Source organism: Elephantulus edwardii, unplaced genomic scaffold (genome assembly GCF_000299155.1).
Source record: "Elephantulus edwardii isolate Elephantulus edwardi_28Jun2011 unplaced genomic scaffold, EleEdw1.0 scaffold00002, whole genome shotgun sequence".
Lineage (NCBI taxonomy): Eukaryota > Metazoa > Chordata > Mammalia > Macroscelidea > Macroscelididae > Elephantulus > Elephantulus edwardii.
This window is the reverse complement of record NW_006399752.1, coordinates 39635968-39641786: the sequence shown is the minus strand read 5'-3', so window position 1 is coordinate 39641786 and position 5819 is coordinate 39635968. Positions and strand designations below refer to the sequence as shown.

The following is a 5819-nucleotide window of genomic DNA, read 5'->3' as shown; positions in this document are numbered from 1 at the left end:
AAAATGCAAAGAAAAAATATAGCAGTAAAACATTCACTACTCATATCATCACCTAAAAACAAAATTCCTTCTAGGAAGCTCTGATGGATTAGTGGTTAAGAAATTGCTCTACCAACCTAAGAGCACGCAGTTCGAATTCACCAGCTACTCCGCGGGAAAAATATGGGCAATCTCCTCCGGTGAGATTTAAAGCTAGTGGAGGGTCAGTTATAAGACCATTTGATGCATAACAACAATGTAACAAAAACAAAACCTGCAAATACACATTGTGGCTATTTTACACAGTTGTTTCAAAGGAAATAGAACAAAATACAAATGAGCCACAAATAATCTACCTATAGGCAGAACAAGGAGTACAGTAAATATTTTATTTACATACAACCCAGAGTTCAAAAGAGAGCTCTGCTGCCCTAGTGGGTTAAGGCAATGTGCTGTCAACCCAAAAGCAGACAGTTCAGGAGAAAAAAAAGAGTAATCTCCTCCCATGCAATTTACAGCCTTTGACAACTCAGTGGTGGATCAGCTCTGAGTTAGTCCTAACTTGAGGACCCATAAGAACAACAGCATAATTTAAAACCGATTTCCTGAGGCGGCGCTGAGCCCAGGAGGAAGAGGCAGTAGCGCATAAAGGGGCCGCCGCCGGGTGATGCGGTGACCGCTGCGGCAGGCTCAGGAGCCGTGTGGGCCTCGGCCCTCAGCCCGTCCCAGCGGGCCCGCGCTCCCGAACTCCGCGATCACCGAGGCGGCCTCGCGTCCCCTCGCCCCTTCCCTGTCCCCGTCCCCGCCCCCGTTCCCGCCCCGGGGTTGCCACCACCCACGATGGCTCTAAAGAGAATCCACAAGGAATTGAATGACCTGGCACAGGACCCCCCAGCACAGTGTTCAGCAGGTCCTGTTGGAGATGATATGTTCCATTGGCAAGCTACAATAATGGGACCAAATGACAGTCCCTATCAGGGTGGAGTATTTTTCTTGACAATTCATTTCCCAACAGATTACCCCTTCAAACCACCTAAGGTTGCATTTACAACAAGAATTTATCATGCAAATATTAACAGTAATGGCAGCATTTGTCTTGATATTCTACGGTCTCAATGGTCTCCAGCACTAACTATTTCAAAAGTACTCTTGTCCATCTGTTCTCTGTTGTGTGATCCCAATCCAGATGATCCTTTAGTGCCTGAGATTGCTCGGATCTACAAAACAGATAGAGAAAAGTACAACAGAATAGCTCGGGAATGGACTCAGAAGTATGCGATGTAATTAAAGAAATTATTGGATAACCTCTACAAATAAAGATAGGGGAACTCTGAAAAAAAAAACAAAACCGATTTCCTTAAAGTCCATTACACTAAATTTCTAAGTATTTACAATGGTTCATGAAAACAAAGAGGTACTACTTTGCAACATGCATAAAAAGCATGATGATGATGATGAAGTTCAAGATGTTTTCGTTTATCTGATGATGTTTCTTTAATTCTTCTTATTCATAGAAAGGTACACTATGAAATGTATACTAAACCAAACATTTTACAAGCGTTAGACAGCAACCATTACCTAACTACTCTAACTTGTGTGCAAACTCAGCTTAAAGACAGAGTTCCTGGTTTAATGATAGATTTAGGAATAAAACTAACTCATAATCCAAAGACTATGTGTAATATCTCCATACTTTTTCAACCTGTATGCAGAACAGATTGTCCGGGAGCCTGGGCTCTATGAGGAGAAATGTGGGGTCAAGATTTGTGGACGATCTATCAACAATCTGCGTTGTGCAGATGACACAACCCTGCTTGCTGAAACTGAGGAGAACCTGAAGCGCTTGCTGCAGAGGGTCAAGGACTCAGCCTTCAATATATATTGAGGTTCAATGTCAAGGAGACAAAGATTCTCACCACTGGACCAATCGGCAGCATCAGGATGGATGGTGAAGAGATTGAGATTGTACACAGCTTTAGTTTGCTTGGCTCCATAGTCAACAGTCTTGGCACCAGTAGCCAGGAAATTAAAAGGCGCATTGCCATGGGAAAGTCTGCTGTTAGGGACCTCTCCAAAGTGCTGAAGAGCAGTGGTGTCTCTCTGGAGACTAAGGTGCGTCTAATACAGGCCATAGTCTTTGCTATCACTTGTTATGCATCAGAGAGTTGGAAAATGACCAGGGAGGATAGAAGGAGAATTGATGCCTTTGAGCTGTGGTGCTGGAGAAGAATATTGAGAGTACCATGGACTGCTAGGAAAACAAACAGATTCATCCTGGAAAGGATTAAACTGGGTGGCTCCTTGGAGGCAAGGATTCTGAGGCTCCATCTAACATACTTTGGACATGTTGTAAGGAGAGAGACTGGTCCTTGGAGAAGGACATCATGCTTGGGAGGGTGGAGGGACAGTGCAGGAGGGGAAGGCCCTCTATGAGGTGGATTGATTCAGGACTGGGGTAATCGGGATGGGAGTGTCTGAGGCAGGGCAATTGGCACAGGACGGAGCAGAGTTTAGGGCTGTTGTACATAGGGTCGCTATGAGTCTCAAGCGATTCGACGACACATAACAACAACAACAACAAAACATCAACCACGAGCTGAGAGAAATATAAATTTTATTTAGAAGAGGCTGTGACACTAAGGATATAATTGCTGATGTCAGATGGATCCTGGCTGAAAGTAGAGAGTACCAGAACAATGTCTATTTATCTTTTATTGGCTATGCAAAGGCATATGACTGTGTGGATTACAATAAATTATGGCTAACATGGAGGAAGAATAGGAATCCGAAAACATTTGAGTGTGATCATTCAAAACCTATACTTAGACCAGGAAGCTGTTGTCCAAGCAGGATAAGGTTCAAAATCAAGAGAAGTGTGCATCAAGGATGTATCCTTTCTCCATACCTTTGCCATCTATATGCTGAACAGATCATTAGAAAGGCTGGACTTTATGAAGAAGAATGTGGCATCAGGATTGGAGGAAGACTCACTAACAACCTGCATTATGCAGATGACCCAATCTTGCTCACTGAAACTGAGGAGGATTTGAAGCATTTGCTGCAGAAGGTCAAAGACTATACAGTCTTCAGTATGGATTGCATCTCAACATCAAGAAAGCAAAGATTCTCACTAACAGGCCAATTGGCTGCATCAGGATAGATGGAAAAAAGACTGAGGTTGTTAACAATTTCCATTTGCTCAGACCCACAATCAACTCTCTTGACACCAGCAGTGAGGAAACCAAAAGACAAGTGTTTTAGTAAAATCTGCTCTCACCCTGCAATCTCAGAGGTGAGAGGTTCAAATCCTCCAGATGCTCTGCTGGAGAAGGAGGAACAATCTCCTCCTGTATCAGTATGCACCACACACACACACACACACACACACACACAATATCTGCTCTCAGGGACCTCTCCAGAGTGTAAAGAGCAGCAACATCAGTCTAGAGACTAAGGTGAATCTGATCCAGGCCATAGTCTTCACAGTTGCTTGTTGTACAATGTCTAAGGATGACAAATTAAGAATCAATGCATTTGAGTTGTGGTCCTGGGAAGACTATTGAACATACTGACTGTCAAAAGAACAAACCTGTCTGTCCTGGAGAGGGTGAAACCAGGCTGCTCCTTGGAGGCAAGGATTTTGACGTTTTGTCTGGCATAGTTTGGGCATGTTGCAAGGAGGGACCAATTCTTCTCTGATATTCCTTATTCATTGTCCAACTTTCACATATATATAACTCATTCACTCACTCATTGACATCAAGTCAGAATTGTCTCCTAGGTGACCTTCTTCCATTGGGTTTTTAAGGCTGTGAATTGCACAAGAGATTAAGAGTTTAAGATATGCATATGAAGCAACTAAAAATAGCATGACTTGGGTCAGGCACATCTTAATGTTTAAATTGACATCCTTATTCTTTAATGCACTGAAGAAGTCTCTGACACATGGAAAGAATTTTCAGAGGAAGATGGAAGATACTCAGATGGCCAACAGACACATGAAGAAATGCTCAAAAATCACTGGTAATAAGAGAGATGAAAATCAAAAGCATAATGAGATATCATCTCACTCCATTATCAGTAGCAATGTTTAGCAGGACAGCAAGTAATAAATGTTGGGGAGGATGTGGTGAGATAGGAACTCTTATACATTGTTGGTGGGATTGTAAAATGGTACAACCACTCTGGAAGGCAGTTTGGTGCTTCCTGAGAAAGCTGAACATACAAATTCCATACGACCCAGGAGGTTTGTACATCAATGTTCACAGTAGTATTAGTCACTATCACAGGAGCATGGAAACAGCCCAAATGTCCATCCATAATTGAATGGAAGGAGAAATTATGGTACATTCACATGATAGACTACTAAGCAGCACACGGGAGCAATGACTATGTAAATTACTACCTAACTTTGGAAGGAGTGGAGAACATTATGCTAAGTGAACTAACTCATTCTCATAAAGACAAGTATCGTATAAGACCATTATTGTAGAATGAGTAAGAGGATCCGGGGGTGGGGGGAAGAGCAACGGGGTGAAGATGGGTGGCAAGAGAGTGGGTGGTTAATCACAGGGTCACACAATTTGATAGGTGGAGTGGGGAGTGAAGGAAATGGGAAAGATCTGGTGTGACAAACAATGTATATGAACTTTGTAAATAAGCTGGTATAAAGTAAAGAAAAAATCTTTTACAAAGTCTTTGACAGAAGATTTGTACAATGTAATATGTCTTCTGATTTCTTGACTGTTGTTTCTATGGATACTGATTGTGGATCTGAATAAAATTAAATTCTTGACAATTTCAATCATTCCCCCATGTGTCAGGAACTGAAGTCTTAATTCACTTGAAATGTCAATTTCCTAAACCTGTTTATATAAGTGTTCTGGGATTGCTGTAATTAATGATTGCAAACGTAGGGGTTTAAAATAATAGACATTCTGTTATTAAAATAACTGAGTGAACTAACTCAGTTCCATAAGGACAAATACTGTATAAAACCATTATTGTAGAATTGTTATGAGGCTCCAAAGAGGGAGAGGGTGAAAGCAGAGGGGTGAGGATGGGCGGTAATGGAGGGTGTCAATCATGTTGTTGTTGTTATGTACTGTCAAGTCGCCTACGACTCATAGTGACCCTATGTAAAACCCTGCTCTATCCTGTACCAATCTTATTGTTTCTGACACACCTACTGCCATTACCCCAGTCACTGAATCAATCCATCTCATCAAGGGTTTTCCTCTCTTGTGCTGTCCCTCCACCCTCCCAAGCATGATGTCCCTCTGAAAGGACTGATCCCTCCTCACAACATGTCCAAAGTATGTCAGATGAAGCTTCAGAATCCTTGCCTCCAAGGAGCAGTCCGGCTTCACCCTCTCTAGGACAAACCTATTTGTTCTCTAAGAAGTCCATGGTGCATTCAGCATTCTTCTCCAACACCAGAGCTCAAAGGCATCAATTCTCTTTATTTCATCCCTAGTCATTGTTCAGCTCTCTGATGCATAGCAAGTGATTGCAAAGACCATGGCATGTATCAGATGCACCTTAGTCTCCAGATAGTTGCTCTTCAGTACTTTAGAGAGGTCTCTAACTGCAGACTTTCCCATTGCAATATGTCTTTTAATTTCTTGTCTCTAACACACCTGTCTCCATTACTCTAGTCACTGAGTCAATATATCTCATCAAGGGTCTTCTTCTAATGTGCTATCCCTCCACCCTTCCAAGTATGATGTCCCTCTCTGAGGACTCCTTGCAACATGCCCAAACTAAGTCTAACGAAGCTTCAAAATCCTTGCCTCCACAGAGCAGCCTGGTTTCACCCTCTCCAGGACAGACCTGTTTGT

General features: G+C 42.4%; 1 pseudogene; it reads left to right on the top strand.

Moving 5' to 3' along the window:
• The first annotated feature begins 819 nt into the window (after positions 1 to 819).
• Positions 820 to 1263, top strand: LOC102864088 (annotated as a pseudogene).
• Positions 1264 to 5819: the final 4556 nt, after the last annotated feature.